The sequence below is a fragment of the Hemitrygon akajei genome, chromosome 8 (assembly GCF_048418815.1).
Source record: "Hemitrygon akajei chromosome 8, sHemAka1.3, whole genome shotgun sequence".
Taxonomy (NCBI): Eukaryota; Metazoa; Chordata; class Chondrichthyes; order Myliobatiformes; family Dasyatidae; genus Hemitrygon; species Hemitrygon akajei.
This window is the reverse complement of record NC_133131.1, coordinates 139832215-139854086: the sequence shown is the minus strand read 5'-3', so window position 1 is coordinate 139854086 and position 21872 is coordinate 139832215.

The window sequence follows — 21872 nt, the reverse complement described above, 5'->3', positions numbered from 1 at the left end:
TCTGCAGGTACGAATCCAATTAAAGTAACCCAGAAGACCTCAGAACTGGTTGGTGCAGAAATAAACAATCCCAATGATTGAATCAGCACTTGATCCAACTCTGATTACTTTCTCACTGTCAACGTTAACTTCACCACCTGTTTTAAGGTGAAATAGAACTCCATTGCTGAAGGTTCTTGTGCGAAGCCTACTTTTACCCATTTTCCACCTCATCAATTCCCAAGTGTCAAAGTTTATCAGTAACTTGAACCCTGGAGACAAGGGAAAGCTTATTGTACCATGAGTCAGTCTTCTGTAATCCCTGGCCTCTGGTGCTGTTATCTTTGTCTGTCATATCTTTTATTACTTCTTGCTGTTTTATGTCAAAGCTTTCTTAATTTTTACTTCTTGTTGTTTTGTTTAAATTCTTTTTCTTCCTCTATCAATCCTCTCTCTCTCTCTGTCTATCTCACTCTCTCTCTCTCTCACACTATGAGTGATTGACACAGCAGAGAAAAGTACTGGCAACTGGGAGAAAGTTGGGCTAAGACTGTAGGAGACAATTTATGTGTTAAACAGATAGTGCTCATCTTCTTTGGGATAGATTTCACTTACATGCTGTGGTAGATAATTGGTGATAATGAATAACAGCATGAGTTAATAATAACAACAACAACAACAACAACAACAATAATAATAATACTAATAATAATAACAACAATAATAATAAGAATAAATTTTTGATCCCGATTAGGACATTCTTTCATTAGAGCAGCAACATTTATAAACACACTTAACAGTGTGCAGACTTAACTAATAATAAAGTACAGAATAGTAATATACACAATAATCATTTGGAATTTGCAATGGACAAAATAATAATACATAGACTGTTTTACTACGATGTGTGTTCCCTGTCGCACAGAGACGAACTGTTGTATGTGCTCATTGCACTTGGTAGTAAAGATTTTCTGAAGCAATCCTTGTGACAGCAGAGCTGAATGAGTCTGTTTGAAAGGGTACTCTACTGTTTAATCAGTAGGTCATGGAGAGGATGAGACCTAAAGGGAAAAGTCCATTGGTTTGGAAAATGAACTGTTGGTTTGAATTAAAATTAAAATTCAAGTCCAGGTTGTAGCCAAGGATGGATCCAGCCTTTTTGATGAGTTTATTTAGTCTTTTTACATCACCAGCACCGATGCTGATCCCCCAACACAAAGCAGCAGAGAAGACTGCACTCGCTACAACGGACTGGTAAAAGATCTCTAACATTTTGCTGCATACATTGAAGGATCTCAATATAATCATCTTGGTTATATTTCTTCTGAATTCCATTTTTGTTGTAATGAAGGAAAATAGAAACTTGGATGAAAAAAAAAGGAGTTGGCAATTTAGTGTACATTGTTGCTACAAAATCATCTAATACCATGGGACAGCAGAGTAGAGAAGCAGTTAGCACAGCATTTTGCAGCACCAGCTGTGAGATCGGGGTTCAAATTCTGCCGCGGTCTACAAGACGTGTTCTTCTCATGACCACATGGGTTTCCCCTGTGCGCAAGCTATGCTGGTGCTCGAAGCCCAGCAAATCCTTGCTGATTTCATGACTTTGTATTGTCTGTGATTTCTTACAGCACTGAAGTGCATCACTGGGGATTCAGATAATGAGATAATCGTTTCTGGAACCCAGACTCAAATTCTGAACTCTAAGTGAGTGAAAGGCAAGTTGTGACTTCTAGTTTGGAGGGTGTGCCCATTGCCAGAGGCACTTGTCTGTTCAGGTGAGGGCCAGAGCGTACAGGTTAAACATGATGGCTAATCCTGGTTCAGCTGTGCTCCAGTAGAGTGCAGTGAAACTGCAAGTTTTCTGGCTCTATAGTGGGAAGTTGGGTTAGAGAAGTGGTCTAGTTAGAAGTATCAGATTGAGCAGATACCCAAGCGAGTTTGGAAGCAACATCGGACGCACATCATCTCTGGCAGGGTTTTCAAGACATTACTTCCTACAAAGCAAAACCCAACAGCATGAATGGCAGCGATGCTTCACTACCAGATGAACTCAACATTTTCTATGCCCACTTTGAAAGAGAAAATTGAACTACGGCTGTGAAGATCCCTGCTGCACTGGGTGGCCCTGTGATCTGCTCGGAGGCTGATATTAGGCCGTCTTTAAGGAGGGTGAACCCTCGCAAGGCGGCAGGCCCCAGCGGAGTACCTGGTAAGGCTCTGAAAACTTGTGCTAACCAACTGGCCAGTGTATTCAAGGACATTTTCAGTCTCTCACTGCTATGGTCAGAAGTTCACATCTGCTTCAGGAAAGTAACGATTATACCAGTGTCTAAGAAGAGTTGTGTGAGCTGCCTTAATGACTATCGCCCAGTAGCACTAATATCTACGGTGATGAAATGCTTTGAGAGGTTGGTCATGGCTACAGACAACTCCTGCCTCAGCGAGGACCTAGGCCCACTGCGATTTGCCTATTGCCTCAAATGACTACAGCAGATGCAATCCCATTGGTTCTTTGCAAGGCCCTAAGTCACCTGGGCAATACAAGCAATCATCTCGGGATGCTGTTTGTGACTATAGCTCAGCATTTAACACCATCATTCCCTCATTCTTCATCAATAAGTTACAGAACCTGGGCCTCTGTACCTTGGTCTGCAATTAGATCCTCGACTTCCTAACCGGAAGACCACAATCTTGATGGATTAGTGAAAATATGTCTTCTTCACTGACTATCAACACTGGTGCACCTCAGAGGTGTATGCTTAGCCCACTGCTCTATTCACTCTATTCCCATGACTGTGTGGCTAGGTATTGCTCAAATACCATCAGTAAGTTTGCTGATGGTACAACCATTGTTGGTAGAATCTCAGATAGAGATAAGAGAAGATATAAGAGCGAGATATATCAGCTAGCTGAGCGGTGTGGATTCTTGTTGTGGCACAGCAACAACCTTGCATTCAACGTCAGTAAAACCAAAGAGCTGATTGTTGACTTCAGGAGGGGTAAGATGAGGGAACATGAACTAATCCTCATGGAGGGATCAGAGAGAGTGAGCAGTTTCAAGTTCCTGGGTGCCAAGATCTCTGAGGATCTAACTTGGTCCCAACATATTGATGCAGCTATAAAGAAGGCAATATTTTATGAGGAGTTTGAAGAGATTTGGTTTGTCAACTAAAACTTCTATAGATTATTATAAAGAGCATCCTACAGGCTGCTCACTGTCTGGTACAGGGGGAGGGGGGTAGTGCTACTGTACAGGACCAAAAGGTGCTACAGAAAGATTGTAAAATTAATCAGCTCCACCTTGGATACTAGCCTCTGAAGTACCCAAAATAACTTCACAGAGCAGTGCCCCAGAAAGGCAATGTCCATTATTAAAGACCCCCATCACCCAGGGCATGCCCTCTACTCATTGTTCATCTCAAAACTTGGAAAAGCTTAACAGAAACAGTAGAGTCTAGAGTTCTTCTGTGAAATGTAGACCTGCATGTTTCAAAGTCAACAAAGTATGAACCAGAGAAAAATAAGCATTCCCATGAAAAAGTCAACCAAAAAGCAGACAGCAGTCATTATAGAGTGATAGAAAACCATTAAACAAAATGCTGGGGGATCTCAGCAGACCAGGCAGCATCTATGGAAAAAAGTAAACAGTAAACTTTTCAGGCTGAGACCCTTCATCAGGACTAGAGAAAAAACTCATAATTATTTGTGGTGTTTAGTTTTTTAGATCTATGTCCGTGTGCAAATATGTGCTGCCTCTGACCCCTTGCTTTGTGGACACCAGTGCTAGAGGGCAATTCAGACACAGAGGCTAATTAACTGACCACCTTTGAGGTGTGAGGGGAAAAGAGCGCACCTGGAAGAAAGCCACATAATCACAGGGAGAAGGTATGAACTCCACACAGACAGCACTCAAGCTCAAGACTGCACCCAGATCTCTGGCGCTGTTGGTCAACAGCTTCAGCAGCCACGTTACTCTCTGCTCCTTCAACTTGTAAAGGCAGCTTCAATTTGAGGGAACTCTTCCCAGTTTTGTTTGGGGTCCCTTGGGGGAAGATACTTCAATAAATGTGATGAGAATTTCCAAGATCCAAGATGGCGGCGTGACGCAGCTTGCAGCGGCCACTCCGGAACTGATTATCTGTTATTTGTGAAGTGGTGTGCTGTGCGCAATCATAATCAATTGAAAACGGACGTGGGAGCATGGAGGAACATCCGGAAATTACAGGAAGACCTTCTTCGTTGCTGCTGCTGCAGTGAGGTCCAGGACTCTGCTGGAAAGAAAAGGCCCCCAGTCCTCGGGGTCGCGTTGCCGATGGCCGTTGGCGGGGCCGTCTTAATACGCTTGGCAGAGGATGGTGCTCGGAGAAGCTGTGCCGGAGGGGATGGTCGTTGGCTCGGAGGTTCGACGGACTCGGAGTCCGCTGCGGTCGGGTCGCTTTCGGTGTGTGCTGTGTCTGCGAGGCTGGGTTCGACGGAGCTTTCATTGTGTGCTGTGTCTGCGAGGCTGAGTCGGGCGGCGCCGTGTAAGTCCATAGTTGGGGTACTCCCTTCTGCCGCCGGCGTGGGATGGCGAGTCTGTCGGGACCCTGGGGACTTGTGGAAACTGTGGTAATTTCTTTTGAACTTACAGTCCTTTAACATCTTGGACTATTTTTACTGTGCCCATAGTCTGTTTTTTTTTATCAGTTATGCTATTGTTTATACTGTTGTAACTATATGTTGTAACTATCTGGTTTTGTGCAGGTCTTGTAGCTTTAGTTTTTGGTCTTGTTTTTGTCTGGTGAATATGGAGCTCCTTTCCGGGGAACACGCTAAACGGTAGCGCGATATTAATATGCAGCGGCCTCTCCAGACTCTGGATTGGGGACCGCCAAACATTACGTGGATTTTCTGGTGTAGTCTGTTTTGTCATATGCTTTTGTGATATCATTCTGGGGGAACGTTGTCTCATTTTTTAACTGCATTGCATTTGTGGTTTCTAAATGACAATAAACTGAATCTGGATCTGAATCGGAATCGGAGGATGCCAAAATTCAATATGCAATGGAGAATAAAGAATGATGGAAGCTCTTCAAATGGCAACCCCTAATGGGAAACTCGACTTCAGGTGCTGTGGGTTTGGGGTTTTCTCAAATGGTAAGTGATGCCTATGGCAACCAAGGGGATTGCCATGTATTACGTCATTGTGTTGATAAACTCTAGGGATGAGGGTTGTGCCAGTTGGTTGAGGAATTAAAGGAAAGTAGCTGTTTTTTAACCAAATGGTGTGAGTACTTCAGGCTTCTCTACTTCCTGTCCAAATGTAGCTACAAGAAGATGGCATGACCTGGGCTGTGGGGATCTTTAACGGTAGATATTGCCTTCTTGAAGCAGCACCTCGTGTCAATTCAGACTTCTGAACAATTCATGTACATTTCTGAACTGTTCTTGCTTTTGTTTTGTACTATTATTTTGTTTCTTTAATTTTGTGTCCGTGATGCTTTGGGTTGAGTCCACTACTCTCAGCAGCTTCTATGTTCCTGAACATTAGAAATGCAGTACTAGACCAGGATGCAAGAAGTCAGGAATACTTTCAGCAGTACCACCGAAGAAGTTCATCGAAGTGTTAGGTGACAAGCCAAAGCTCCTTAAGACATTGACCCACATTCCTTGTTATTGCATCAATGTGCTGGGCTCAGGACGTCATTGTGTGCTCCTTGGGATCCCCCTCCCCCTGTACAGAGTTGTTGGGTGAGCAACAGTGATAGCTCTGTACATTCCTGGGTCACACACACCATAGTTCCCTGCTGTCTGCTGAAAAATACTGGTTCAGCTCAAAACTAATGGTTGTTTTATTAAACCATTACACAATGGAGCAGTAATTCCAGGCCTATATTGAAAGTAAATACACTGTAATTGCACTTACTTCTGGCATTAGTTAATTCATGAGTAAGGCAAGAATAAATTTAATTCATGAGCAAAACAAAATTCCTGATGTACCACAATTCACTCGACTAGCTGGGGGTGGGGAGATGCTTTACTCCATTAACGATACTATATAAAGGTTCAACACTGTGGTAGAAAGTGCAGTCATGGTTTCCCTCATAATTGAATAAGTTGCTGAGACTCACAGTCTACTGGGTGGCGGGGTGGCTGAGGTGAGAGAAGGGCGCCGGATCACTTGGAGCTTCCCCATCAGTAGGAGGCAGAGCTTCCAGCAGAGGAGGGTTGACTACCCTGGGATAAAGAACTTGTTTGCTAGTGGAGGGTCTGTAAATCTGCGGCTGTTGAGAGGAAGCACAAACAATAATTATCCATGAACAGGAGGGAGGATTGAACCTTTCCTGTTGCAGTTGTGCTATTTTGGTTTTCTTTTGAATCTCCGCTTGTAAAACAAAAGCTTTTATGAGAAACCTGACCAGAATGCCATGAAACTGCTGAAATACCGAAAGAGATTTATATCGGTTCTTTCTCTGATGTGAAAGACATGAATCGCCTTGTAGATGCAGCCTGTGTTTACTTTGGCCTTTATGAGTCAACCTTCCAGCCATCGTAAATATACGTCACAAAACCCACAACTATCAGAAAACAGGCATCCCCTTTTTTTGCTCACCAAAATGTTCGCAAAGAATTAGACCTGACTACTTTAAAGATCCTTTTAAGTTGCTTTGGTGAGGACTGTTCTGAAGGTTGGCATTGTACTGAGCAGGAAGCCCTTGTTTGATCCTTAGTCTAGAGCTGCTTTTGCAAGACTTATTCTTGTTGCCAGTCTCTGTTCTACACATCATGCACATCAGCTACAGCCCAAGGCTGAGTTCTACAAGGCCAGTCAACAGCAAGAATCCTGCTTTTGGCAGGACTTCCTTGGGGCTGGCATGAGCGAACCCAGCAGCTTTGGCTTTCAGATGCTGCCAGCTGCTTAAAGCCTGCGTGTCAAAAGCCACCGGTGTTGGCACAGGTTTGACAGGGTATGAAAGGAGCTTCTGCTCAGTGAGCTGATCTCAGTCTGGGCAATGGTCCAGCCATTTAGCATCGGAGTGCCCTGGTCTGCATTCTCTCAGGGTTCCTGCTCCTCACCACTGCATACAAAGCCAGCATAGAAAATAAGTAAAAGCCAATCAACAACTTTAATAAACATTGATTCTGGTTTCCAGTAAGGACGACAATTTGAAAAAGCACTCAGTATGGAGTTTGGACAACAACACAGATTTGTCACACATTACACTGTAGTATCATTGTATGATCTTTTTATTTTAATTGTGTTCTTTCTTGTAGAACTGGTGTATAATTTTTGCTTAATTTATGCTTTCTTGTGAAAGCTGCTTTTATTATGCTATGTGTTTTTGACGCTGCTGCAAGTAAGTTTTCACTGCACTTGTGATAGATAAAGAACACGAAACATAGAACAGTGCAGGAACAGGCCCTTTGGCCCACAATATAGTGCCAGACCAATTAAATTAGTTATCAAATGGCCAACTAAACTAATTCCTTCCGCCTACACGATGTCCATATCTTTCCATTTCCCTCACATATCTAAACACTTCTTACAAATCCCTAGTGTACGTGTCTGTGCCACCATCCAGGCAGCACATTGCAGACAGCCACCTCCCCCTGTAAAAACCTGCCCCTCACACCTCCTTTGAATTGACCCCTTTTCACCTTAAATGCATGCTCTCGGGTATTAGACATTTCAACCCTGACTAAAAGATACTGTATGTCTTCTCTATCTATACCCCTCATAATCTTAAAACATCCGGGACAGGGATCTCCCCTCAGACTCTGCCACTCGGAGAAAACAACCCAATCTTATACGTCGTCTCATTCTAGCACCTTCCTTATAACCCAGGCAGCATCCTGGTAAATCTCCTTTGCACCCTCTCCAAAGTCTTGACTTCCTTCCTATAATGGGGCGACTAAAATTGTGTGCAATACTCCAGATGCGGCCTAACTAGACTTCTAAAAAGCTGCACACAACAGATTCTTGTGCATATGACAATAAACTCTCTTAACTTTGAATATAAGAATATTTTAAGAATATCTCTTAACTTTGATATTCAGTCAGGGATTTCAACAGTAAAGAATGCTGATTGTCTTTTTTCTTTTACCACCATGAATATTGATGACTCTAACATGGATAGTCTAAGCTTCTCGCACAAAGATAGAGGGAGCCCATCTCCAATGGAAAGGAAATATCAAAGTCAAAGTCAAATTTATTGACACATACTCATTGCTCAAGTGCAATGAAAAACTTATTGCAGCAGCATTACAGTCACATAGCATCATATAAGCAGCATTCACAAGAAACCATAAACAGGAATTATGCTCAAGTTTTACAAGAACACAATTAGGGGGAAAAAGTCAATTTAAGTGCAAAGTGGTTAAAGTGGTCATAATACAGCCAAATTTCTTTAGCCTCCTGAAGAAGTAAAGGCACTGGTGAGCTTTCTTGTCCATGGTATCTACGTGGCTGGACAAGGACAGGCAATGTTTACTCATGGGAAATCAAAGCCTTCCATTCTCTCAGCCTCAACACCATTGTTTTAGACAGGAACATGTGCACACCTCCCCCCCACCTGCTTTCTGAAGTCAATAACTAGCTCCTTTGTTTTGATGACACTGAGGGAAAGGTTGTTGACATGTCGCCATGTTCCTAAACTCTCTGTTCCTGCCCGACTCTAACTCATTTCTCATTTGAGATAAGGCCCGCTATGATGGTATCATCTGCAAACTTGTAGATAGAGTTGGAACAGAATCTGGCCATGAAGTCACGAGCGTACAGGAAGTAGAGTAGGGACTAAGGACACAAACTTGTGGAGCGCCAGTGTTTAGAATGACTGTGGTGGAGGTTTTGCTGCCTATCCCTACTGATTGCAATCAGTTGATCAGGTGCCAAGGGGTTGACCCCTGGTATCTGGAGTTTGGTGATGAGTTTGGTTGGAATTACAATATTACAATATGAAGATGAAGTGGTAGTCAATAAATAGCTGTTTAATATAGTTGCTCTTTACTGCCTATACGCACCAGAGATGAGTGTAGGGTCAGGGAGATGGTAACCACCATAGAGCTGTTTTGGCAGTAGGCAAAGTGTATTGGATCAAGGTTGTCGGGAAGGCTGGAGTTAATGACTGCCATTACCTGCCTCTTGAAGCACATCATAATCGTAACTTCAAAGTTCAAATTAAATTTATTATCAAAGTACATATATGTCACCATATACAACCCTGAGATTTGTTTTTAATGTCGGCATACTCAATAAATCTATGGAATAGTAACCATATCAGTATCAAGGAAGGACTGCTCACCTAGGGTGTTCAACCAGAGTACAGTAGACAGCAAACAGTGCAAATACAAAAATAAAGAAATAATAATAATAATAATTAAATAACTAGTAAGTATTGAGAATGTGAGATGAGGAGTCCTTTAAAGTGAGTCTATTGGTTGTGGGAATATTTCAATGATGGGGCAAGTGAAGTTGAATAAGTTACCCGTTCAATTAAGAGCCTGATGGTTGAGGGTACTAATTGTTCCTGAACCTGGTGCTGTGAGTCCTGAGGCTCTTGTACCTTCTTCCTGATGGCAGCAGCGAGAAGAGAGCATGTCTTGTGTGGCGGGGGTCCCTGATGATGGATGTTGCTTTCCTGTTATAGTATTTCATGTAGATGTGTTCATGTAGTGATTGGGAGGGTTTTACCTATGATGGACTGCGCCGTAACCACTACTTTTTGTAGGATTTTCTGTTCAAGGGCATTGGTGTTTCCATATCAGTCTGTGATGCAGCCAGTTAATATACTCTCCACTACACATCAATAAAAAGTTTTAGATGCCATGCCAAATCTCCGCCATCTCCGAAGGAAGTAGAGGCACTGCTATGCTTTTTTTGTAATTGCGTTCACGTACAAAGTCAGAGTAACTGGGCAACAGTTACAATGAGAAACAGTTAGAACACAGAATAGTACAGCACAGGAAATATCTTTTGGCCCAGTATGTCTGAGTCAATCTAGCTAATTCCATCTGCCTGCACACAGTCTGTATCCCCCTGTTCACTGTCTGCAAATGTGTCAATCCAAATGCTTCTTAAACATTGCCATCATATCTTCTTCCACTGCTTCCCCTATCAGCCTATTCCAGGAACCTACCTGTTCCTGTTCTAAGAATTTGTAAGACTTTTGCCATGTAAATATTCTTCAGATTTTCTCCCTTTCACTTTAAACCAATGCCCTCTAGTATTTTGACTTTTTCAACCCTGGGAAACAGAATCTGACTATTTATACTTCTCATAATTTGATATACTTTACTGAGTCATCCCTCAGCTTGCTCCTTCTCAGCAGGGAAAGCACTCTAAGTTTTTCCAACATTTCCTTAGAATTAATACTCTCCAATATAGTGACATAACATCCTTACCAATCTCTTCTGCACCATCTTCTAGGTCTCTACAACCTTCCCAAAGTGTACCAACCAGAAATGCATACAACACTCTATATTTGGCCTATCATTTTATATGCGGCTTCTTAACTGAAATGCTCATTACTTTATCCACAAGAGTGTTGTCCGGTTGTTTCCCAGCCATTGGAGTAAGGCTCATCAGCCTATACTTTTCAAGGTCGTCACTATTGTTCAGTAGTATCATTGGCTGGTCTTCTGTCTTCTGGCACAATGCTTGTTGTTAAAGAAGATGTACAGATCTCTGCATTGACCAAGCAGTCCCTTGTTTTCCTCAGCATTCTCTAAGGCCATAGTTTTTATCCACCTCAACTGTTTTCCAAGAAACCCAGCACCTCCTCTTTCTTATTATTGACAAGCACTAGAATATCAACATGCTTCTTCCTGATCTCACCATCATTCTTGTCCTTCTTGGTGATACTGACGTAAAATATTCAGTTACAGGAAGTGATTTCATCCATTTCCTCTGACACCAAGTATTAATTAATTAGTAAAATGGTGGCATGCAGTGACACAGTGGATTCTCTGGCTCCCAATAATGGCGCTAGTTTTAAATTGTAATTAGTACTTCAAAGTTTCCAGTCAGGGATTTCAGTCAACCAATTCTCCGTGATAGCAGAGTTAATTGGTAAGTCTCATTGGTAGCAGAGTTAATAGCAGTTGCTCATCAGTCTAGGGACTCTGTTGGCACCAGACAGGAGACGGTGACCTGGCTCAGCCAAGGGAGTGGCAGATGCAAATGGTGTGGAAGGAAGCAGAAGTACTGAAGGAGAGCTGGGACACTAGCTAGGCTGAGAGTTAATCCAACAAGACTAGCAAAATCATTACCTTTCCTGGCCAACATCCGTCCATCAGAAATTAAAAAGGACTCACTGAGAATGTGGATGAACACACAGGAAGAGTTGAGGAACTGATGCATTCATTCACTGAAACGTGTCTAAATAAAGTTTTGTTTTCCAGGGGAAGGGGTTAAGGGGTTTGATGCTGTTGTCACTGGTTTTTTTTTGCGAGGGAGGGAGTTTGGTGTTCCAGCTGCCATTTTTCATATGGGTGATCTGTTAGTTTCTTGTGCAAAAGAGGGGTGGAGAGGGGTTTGGGGTTTTCAAATTTTGTTTCTTTTTCCTTTTTGTGCAGGGAGGGAGGTGACTTTTCTTTCAACCAATCCCATGGTTTTTCTGCATCTCATGACTATCTGGAGAAGACGAATATCAGAGTTGTATTGCACACACATACTTTGACAATAAAATGAACCTTTGATATGCCTGACTTGGCATTTCAATTTGGTGGGATGACTGTGCTCTGCTCAGACATGTGGAGAAATCCCACATCAGTGTAATCCTGTGTTTGCATTAACAGAGGTTGGTGCACAAACTCATCTATAGTTAATAGTCACTGTTCTGGGACAATAGAACATCTTACAATTAAATACCGACAACATTACCTGTTAAGGGAGTTTACTGCTGTGTCCATCACTGCTGTTTATATTCTGCCGAGCCCAAACACACTGGGGGTATCATCAGCTGTCTATAAAACAAGCATGCAGATAGTCTCTTCATAATTGCAGACAACTTCAATCATGTTAACCAGAAGGACGTATTACCCAAATTCCACCAATATGTCACCATGGCTACAAGGGAAACAAACAGACTCGACCACGTTTATACAAAGAGACGCAGTACTTACAAAGCCATCCCACGCCCTCATCTTGGCTCCTCTGACCACATCATAACGTTCATCACAGGATACTGACCGCTGCTGAAAATGGAGAAACCAGTCAAAAGGACCATCACTGTAAGGCCTAACGATGCGATCTCTGTATTTCAGGACTATTTTGAACAGATTAGCTGGCAGATGTTCAAGGAGGCTGCCACTCAGAGAAGACACAGACCACAAGTAATATGCCTCATCTGTCACTGGCTGTAGCAGTAAGCAATGAGGACAATGTGTAGACAATGTTGGTCCCTCATGAACGTTTATTTCATGGCCCAACTAGAAGCCCTGGCTGAACGCTTGTCTTTGAGTCAACCAGACTAAAACACAATGAAACTGTCCTGCTACGGCATGTTCTTAATGAAGAATATTGTGTAAACATGTATGGGAAAAATACTGACCTCTTGACTGTCTCCCAATGAGGTCGAACAGTCCCCAAGAGTCATAATTATCTCTTTTGGAATCATAGATATGAACAATAAGAATATGGCTGAATTGTGGGCTTCAAGAGGACTGGCATTAAGAAGAAAGAGCAAAACTAAAAGTTAGAAACCAAAATAGACACCACTGAGATGTTTTAATGAAGAACATATTAGTGTTCAGTTAATAAGATTGCTTATTTATTCTGATATAAATTTTTGGGGCCAAAGCAACTGAAGATGCTGTGACCTAATCCCACCAACTGGTACTAACACAGGGAAATGAATTTCAATATATTGCTGCTGGCTTTAGTCCTGCACAAATTAGCCATAACTCTGGGCTTGTTCCAATCTTGTGCCTACATCCTCTACACTGGCCTACTCTCTTAGAACTGCCAGAAAGTCCAGAAAATGATTAATTCCCTGATTCAGCAATCTTGGAACTTTCTAATGATACCTTGATTAGCTTTATCATTAGCTTTAGAAATATGAGCCTAAGACAGAATTTACAAATTGTGCAAAACATTTCAAATGTTTGACTTTGCTTTTCTTTTCTGCTTTGTTACATTATTTGCCTCTGTCAAGTCCAATCTAGCAACCCTACTCTTAATTTTTCTTCCCTCTTAAAAGAATGAAGAAAGGTTATGTTCAGACTGTAAGTTAGTTACATTTCTGCTTCCTGCTTTATTCCCTAACCAGATCTGATTGCACAATTCAGAGGTGGAGTAAAGTTCATTAGTTGTTAATTTATAGAGGGAGTAAACTTTTGAGTCTACCATTCAATCAAACGTCAATTTAGATGGAGAGTTTTGACATTTGCTTAGCAAAATCTGAGTTCTGTCCATATTGACTTTTTGCCCAATAGATACAGCTAAATGGCAAAAGGAAAAGAATGCAAGCTGTTTTCCAATTGCATGCCCAGGGTATAATGCCTCAGCTGAAACCAGGATGCCAACAGAAGTCAAACATTGAACCTAGAACCCTCTGGTCTATGTATAAGGAGAAATTAGATAGGGTGAGTCTAATATTCTTACAGCAAATGAAACATGATATGATTGAAAAGGTACATAAAATGATGAAAAGCTAAATAGGGTAGGTAGGCAGCATCTGTTTCCAAAGCATGGGTGCCATTGTCTTAAATGCAGATGAAGGATGTTAAAATAGGACACGAGGAGTAAATCTTCACACAAAAATAGCTGTGCTCCACTATCTCCATCAGCACAGTTGCACCACAAGTCTGTGTGCTTAGCTCACTGCTTTACTCACTTTATGCATATGACTGTGTGGCTAAGTGCAGCTCCAATGCCATATTCAAGTTTGCTGACGACACCGCTGTTACAGGCCACATCAAAGTAAGTGTTGAATCAGCATATAAGAGGGAGATTGAAAATCTGACTGAGTGGAGTCATAACAACAACATCTGACTCAATATCAACAAGACCAGGGAGCTGATTATTGACTTCAGGAGAAGGAAACCAGAGGTCCATGAGCCAGCTCTCCTTGGAAGATTAGAGATGAAGAGGGTCACCAACTTATAATTCCTTGGTGTTATCATTTCAGAGGACCTGCCCTGGGCTCAGCACATAAGCGCAATTGTGAAGAAAGCACGGCAGTACTTTAACTTAGGAGTTTGTCAAGATTCAGCTTGACATCTAAAACCTTAACAAACTTCTATAGATGTGTGGTGGAGAGTGTTAAAGCATTCTATGGGGTTAGCACATATAGCAAATAACTTCAGCAACTGTCTTCAGCCACTAGTCTTTAGATCCGAATATGAACTGTGGATTGTATCTAAACTGCAGTGCTGAATAATGGGTTCTTAAGAACTGTGAACAACAGTTAACTGAAGGACCAGACAATGCTGATTTAAATTTGTTATTTGGGTGTCTGTAGTGTGGGTGTGAAAAGGGTGGTGTGCTGTTCAAAGGATGCATTGTAAATATGTAATTGTCCTGAATTGTCCTTTGATCTTTAGCATATAAACTGTCACTGGGTCAGGCAGACCTCCTGCTCCAAAAGGTGTCTCAATAATGATACCTGCAGTGTCTAATTTTCTCAAATAAAGAGACTGCTTCATATCTACCAATACTTCTCTCTGGTGACTTTGTTCACGCAACAACAGAGAATATATTGACTGGCTGCATCACAGCCTGGTATGGAAACGCCAATGTCCCTCACAAAAAAAAATCTTACAAGAGGTAGTGGATATGGCCCAGTCTATCATGGATAAAGCCCTCCTAACTGTTAAGCAAATTTACATGAAACACTGATGCAAGAAAGCAGCATCCATTATCAGAGACCTTCCCACCACCCAGGACATTCCCTCTTCTCACTTCTGCCATCAGGAAGAAGGTACAAGAGCCCTTAGGACTCACACCACCAGGTTCAGGAACATTTATTATCCCTCAGCCATCAGGCTCTTGAATCAAAGGAGATAACTCAATTTTATTTGCCCCATTATTGAAATGTTCCCACAACCTATGAGTCACTTTCAATGACTCTTCATCTCGTATTCTCAATGTTTATTGCTTATTTATTTATTATTACTATTTTTTTCCTTTTGTATTTGCACACTGGTTGAACACTTAAATTGGTGTAGTCTTTCAGTGATTCTGTTATGGGTATTATTCTATTATAGATTTATTGAGTATGCTCACATGAAAATGAATTTCAGGGTGACATACATGTACTTCGATGTTTAAATTTACTTTAAACATTGATACCTTAAATAAGCTGGCAGAGGATGTAGGAACAGTAACAAACAGATAAACAAGTGTTTGAATGAGGGATTTGGAATTAATGGAGGAAAGTGATATTAGCATAGGTAGCCAAGATGGTTGGCATAGACTTAGTGGGCTAAAGGGCCTTTTTCTCACTGTGCATCTCTGTGACTATGTACTGGGTACCGTTCTACAATTACCCACAGAGACAAGAGGAACTGCCACAGATGTAGGGAAAGCACAAAAAGGGAATGATACACGTTTTAAGAAAATCAATGAGTTGGAGTAAAATAACACAATGTGTCCCCATTCTCTTTTCCTTTTCTGAATAGATTTCTAAATCTCAGTCAGGTGCTAAGGAGGCATTGATTGAAGATTATGGTTCAACTAAGCAGACCTCACATTGGCTCAAAGTTGGCAATAGCAGGTGACAAGCTCATATGGTGATTCCAGGTATCAGTTGTTATGAATAACATGGAGCTTTCAATCATGCAAAAATGAGATTTCAAATAGTGAAGACATTTTGCTACAGTTTCCAACTCTGGAAATGTTTACATAACGTTATTATGGGAGCAGCAAGAAGCTCTTGAGTCAAATAAAGATGGCCAATGAACATGTCTCTTCCACTGCCAAACACAGTACATGATTAAATTAATTTATAAAAGTACTGTCAGCCCGATGACCCAACCAATTAAGACATCACTTCGGTGCAACACGAAACTACATAGGCTTAAACTGTTGTCACAAGGGTGATAGAATAAGTGCCTCCTGATTACACGTCAGAGAGCTTTTGTTGTTGAATAGACAAGTGGCTCACTCAAAGCTGTAAACTGATTCTCTGATGTATAGACCCACTTTCAAGGAATCTTTGCAGCTCATGCTCTCAGTGTGATTTTTTTTATATTTGCAGTTTGCCTTTTTTTGTCACTCTTTGTTTAGGTATGGTTTTCCAGAGATTCTAATGTATTACTTCATTTTGCCTACAAATGCTTGCAAGAAAATGAATGTCATGGTATCATATGGTAGCATATTCTGTATGTACTTTCCTATGAGAATAAATTTACTTTGAACTTTGGGACTCGTCAGACATACACAGGATGAATAAGCCCTCAGTGAAGTAAATGAGGGGCACTAGAGTCCATAAAACTGGATTACAGAGCAAGTAGTCACTTCAGAAAGCTGGGTGGAAGAAGATAAAAACGTAAGGGCAGGAAGTGCATTTCTCAATCAACTTTTCACCAGTGGTGACTTCGGCGAGGGCGGTAACCTTCAAGTGAGCACTTTGAATAGGGTTGATAACAAATGGTGTTGGTTTCCCAAGTTATCCAATAGGATCCTACCACGAAGCGTATCTCTCCCTCCCCACTACTCTGCTTTCCATAATGATTACTCCCTTCCTTATTTTCTCATCAATCACTACTGATTTCCTTCTGGGCACTTGTCCCTGCAAGTGAGACAAATGCTTCGACTGTCCCTACCCCTCCTCGCTCACCACTATTCAGGGTCTTCCAGGTGAGGCGACACTTCACCTGTGAGTCTATCTGGGTCATCAACTGTATCATTTCTGGTGTGGCCTCCTCCATAAAAGTGAGACTCGATGCAGATTGGACACTTATGCTCGGTCCACTGCAAAAGGCTGGATCTCCGAGTGGTTTCCCAATTCAATTCAACTTCCCTTCCGCATTCTGACAATATTATGGAAAACATTGCATTTACCTTCTTAATTGTTTGCATTAACTGCGAGTTAACCCTCAGTGACTGGTGCTCAAGGGTAGCAAGTCCATCTGAACACGTTGCCCCACTGCCAAGCACATCTTTACCTTCTCGCACTCTTTGCTTTCTGCACGTATTGCTCCTTCCACAATTCCCTTGTCCATTTGTCCCTACCCATGAATCTCCCTCCTGGCAAGCAGAAGTAGTGCTTCACCCCAGCCTGTTCTCCTCCTCCCTCACCTCCATTCAGAGCCCCAAACAGTCTTCCAAGTAAGGCAAAACTTCACCTGTGAATCTATTGGCGTCTTCTACTGTATCTGGTGCTACTGGTGTGGCCTCCTCTACATTGATGAGACCTGACATACAATAGATTGATAGATAGATAGATAGATAGATACTTTATTCATCCCCATGGGGAAATTCAACTTTTTTTCCAATGTCCCATACACTTGTTGTAGCAAAACTAATTACATACAATACTTAACTCAGTAAAAATATGATATGCATCTAAATCACTATCTCAAAAAGCATTAATAATAGCTTTTAAAAAGTTCTTAAGTCCTGGCGGTAGAATTGTAAAGCCTAATGGCATTGGGGAGTATTGACCTCTTCATCCTGTCTGAGGAGCATTGCATCGATAGTAACCTGTCGCTGAAACTGCTTCTTTGTCTCTGGATGGTGCTATGTAGAGGATGTTCAGAGTTTTCCATAATTGACCGTAGCCTACTCAGCGCCCTTCGCTCAGCTACCGATGTTAAACTCTCCAGTACTTTGCCCACGACAGAGCCCGCCTTCCTTACCAGCTTATTAAGACGTGAGGCGTCCCTCTTCTTAATGCTGCCTCCCCAACACGCCACCACAAAGAAGAGGGCGCTCTCCACAACTGACCTATAGAACATCTTCAGCATCTCACTACAGACATTGAATGACACCAACCTTCTAAGGAAGTACAGTCGACTCTGTGCCTTCCTGCACAAGGCATCTGTGTTGGCAGTCCAGTCTAGCTTCTCGTCTAACTGTACTCCCAGATACTTGTAGGTCTTAACCTTCTCCACACATTCTCCATTAATGATCACTGGCTCCATATGAGGCCTAGATCTCCTAAAGTCCACCACCATCTCCTTGGTCTTGGTGATATTGAGACGCAGGTAGTTTGAGTTGCACCATATCACAAAGTCCTGTATCAGTTTCCTATACTCCTCCTCCTGTCCATTCCTGACACACCCCACTATGGCCGTGTCATCAGCGAACTTCTGCACATGGCAGGACTCCGAGTTATATTGGAAGTCTGATGTGTACAGGGTGAACAGGACCAGAGAGAGTACGGTTCCCTGCGGCGCTCCTGTGCTGCTGACCACCGTGTCAGACCTACAGTCTCCCAACCGCACATACTGAGGTCTATCTGTCAAGTAGTCCACTATCCAATCCACCATGTGAGAGTCCTGTAATGGTAGCCAGAGGAAGAGATGAGGGCAAGTGTGCAGGAAATGGAGCAGATGCAGGCGAGAGGCAATATTAATGGTGGTGGAAGGGTAACCCCATTCTTCTTCAGCCATCTACAATGGGATTCTACCACTAACATCTTTCCCTTCCCACAATTCTCTGCTTTCCATCCGTAGGCCACCTCAATCAGAATCAGGTTTAATATCACCAGCATGCAAAAAAGGATCTACTGCTTTCCTAGCTTACATGACGAATAAACTCTTCTCATTCCTGAAGAAGATGGCAGAGTTTGTCATCGAAACGTCAGTTATAGTTGATATCTATACCCGGCTGGAAGTCCGAGAAGAATCTTGTATTTCTCATTCATCTCTGGCATACATCGTGTAATTTGTTAATTCTGCAGCAGTAGTACAATGCAATACATGATAAATATAGAGAAACAAGCTGTGAATTACAGTTAGTATACATACGTATATTAAATAGTTAAATTAAATAAGTAGTGCAAAAACAGAAATAAAAAAGTACTGAGATAGTATTCATGGGTTTAATGTCCATTCAAAAATCAGATGGCAGGTGTTTCTGAGTCACTGAATGTGTGCCTTCAAGCTTCTGTACCTCCTCCATAACATTAACAATGAGAAGAGGGCATGTCCTGGGTGTGAAGGTTCTTGATGATGGATAATGCCTCTTTGAAGCACTGCTCCTTGAAGATGTTTTGGATACTACAGAGGCTAGTATCCAGCTCTATCCATGATGGAGCTGACTAATATAGTCTGCCTGATAACCTGTACCAGCCAACTATAATCTTTGAGTAATACTTTGTGTACCCAAAATGTCCAAGCCTCATCACAGATTAACTGAGAAAAAATGTAAATAGTGTTCTTCAAATCTGAATGCATGATGCATAAACCCCATCGTTAACCACTTCCTTCTCATCCTCAGAACTATTACTGTTAACCTGTCCGTCTATTCCTTTCTCCCTCACATACACATCCAATTTCCCTTTCAAAGCATTGATACCCTTTGCCTTATCTCTCAAGGCGATTTCTGAATCTTTTCACAATACTGAAACTCCATTGCTTAAAGAAAGAGTACTTAAAGGTTTTGAACCTTTTAGTACTTTGAGATGGGCACTCATGACAGGGACTGAGCATGCCTAAAAGATTTAAGATTCAGACAGCAGCAAACACACTTTCGTGATGCCTGAAGTTCTATTCATTCTGGGAATAAAAAGCCTGAAGAAAAAGTTATGCCTGATCTGTATGAAAGGACGATTATTTCCAAACCCTCGAACAAGTGTGCTAACTTCTCCCTTGAGCTGTCTTATGCTGAGTAATATAGTAAGGGGTCCAGTGACAACTTAGTGAAGACGGATGTTAATGCTGAACAGGCAAAGTTAATGGACCTGCCTAGCACTCTTGGCAACCTGCCCCACTTTGTTCTTTACAGCATATGAAGAGTTTCTTTGTCTTGCTTGGTGGAACATCAGCATTTCTTCCTCTTGTATTCCTGATGTCAAAAACTCTTTAACGCATCCCATCCATAAGGTTAATCTTTCTCATAGAGAGTGAGGGTAAGGTGCCGTGGAAGCATCTGAGGGCAGGATAATCTCACTGCGTATTCTTAAAGAAAGAATTCAGCTTGTTCCGTGGTTCCTGCAACCGCTATCTCAGAAGGGAAATGAACTTCCAGTCACTTCCACCTGACAACTCAACTCTGTCCCAGGGAGGACCTCATTGGCAAAGCTAAGCTTTTTAAATCGCTGATGCTTTAAATTAATTCATCAATTCAGATAGCAGCTCATGCCAATTCTTTTTAAATTTGAAGGGGAACACTTAAAAGAAGTATTTGGCAGGCTCTCTCCTTGGCTTGCATACAGACCTACAGAGCAGAGCAATAAATCGAATTCTAGCACAGCATCAAGTCGCTCATATTCAAAATGACCCTGCTGAAAGTAATTTCTTTAATGGACATTTCTCCTACTCCTAAAAGAATTTGGGAACTGTTTCTTCAAAGCAAACAAAAAGAGTGACAAATGTAAATTTAATGTATTTTTTTAAAGGAACAAGTCTTCAAACATCTGTGTAGATGCATTTAATTTACGGTATCATTTATTCCATTGGTGAGTATTTGCAGAGTTTGGAAATTAGGTGAACAGTACCTGATGGCTCTGGATCTAACTGGTGATCTTTTCCATATTAGTAATGGGAACCTCTGCAATGTGCTTCACTGTCCCGGAACTCCTGAGTGTGATCTGGAGAGTTCCAGTGTTTTATTATCCAGTAGTAACAAAGCTGCAGTGTTACCAGCATGTAGGACCCAGTGTAGAGACCCAGAGCTGTACTCTCCTCTGTTAACCCCCCACCCCCATCCCCAATCCTTGGAAATTATCTAAGGTTGGCAGTGAGGCCAATGGCTGCTTCCTCCTTGTGGCTCCTACAAGTAAATGGTAGGAGAGAGCCAGAGCATGATGGACAAATCCTGCTGAGCACTGTAGTCTGCAGCAATCTTGTTGTTATTAGTACGATAGTGATGGCAAGACCTGTAGGTGAAGTGATTATTACCCCTTCCCACCCTGATTTAAAGCTACTCATTCTGATTTTGCACACAATTCTGCTCTAAGCTGAAGCCTAAAGTACAAGACGTTGCTTTACAACAGGGGAACCTCATGAATGTTTGTGAATGCCATTCCCCTTCTGTTGTTGGCATGATAGACCCCATCCGTGAAGTGCAGACACAATGGACGCAATGGTTCTGCACTTTTGGGTGCTGAGATGGCAAACTCTTTGTTGTGTGAAAGAAGTCACCGAAGAGAAGTACTGGTAGATGTGAAACAAATAGACAGTGAGAGAGAGAGAGAGAGAGAGAGTAGATCTTATCTACAATACATCATGGAGTCAACATCTTGGAGGATCTATCCTGGGCTCAACAGATACTGTATATACAACCATGAAGAAGGCATACCAGCATTTCTACTTTCTTAGAAGTTTAAGAAGGTTTAACATTTCATTAAAGATTTTGACAAGCCTCTACAGATGAGGAGAGAAAAGCATTCTGACTGGTTGCATCTCAGCCTTGTAGGGGAGCACAAGACACAACAGAGAACGTGGACTCAGCCAGTTCTATTATGAACACATCTCTCCCCACCATTGAGGACGTCTACATCAGGTAATGCCTCAGGAAGACAAGTAAATCATCAAGGACCTCAATCCAATCTGGCCATGTCCTCTTCTCATTGCTACCATCAGGCAGGAGGCACAGAAGCATGAAGACCCACATCACAAGATTCAGTAATAACTTCTTCCTCACAGCCATCAGATTCTCGAACCAACCTAAAAGCACTAATTCTGCCTCAAACAATTATTCCCTCAATGTGCATTAAGATCATGATGCTTACATTTGTTTATTTAAGGATCGTATAATTTATGTCTGTCACGTTTTTAATGCACTGTGCTGCTGCAAAAAG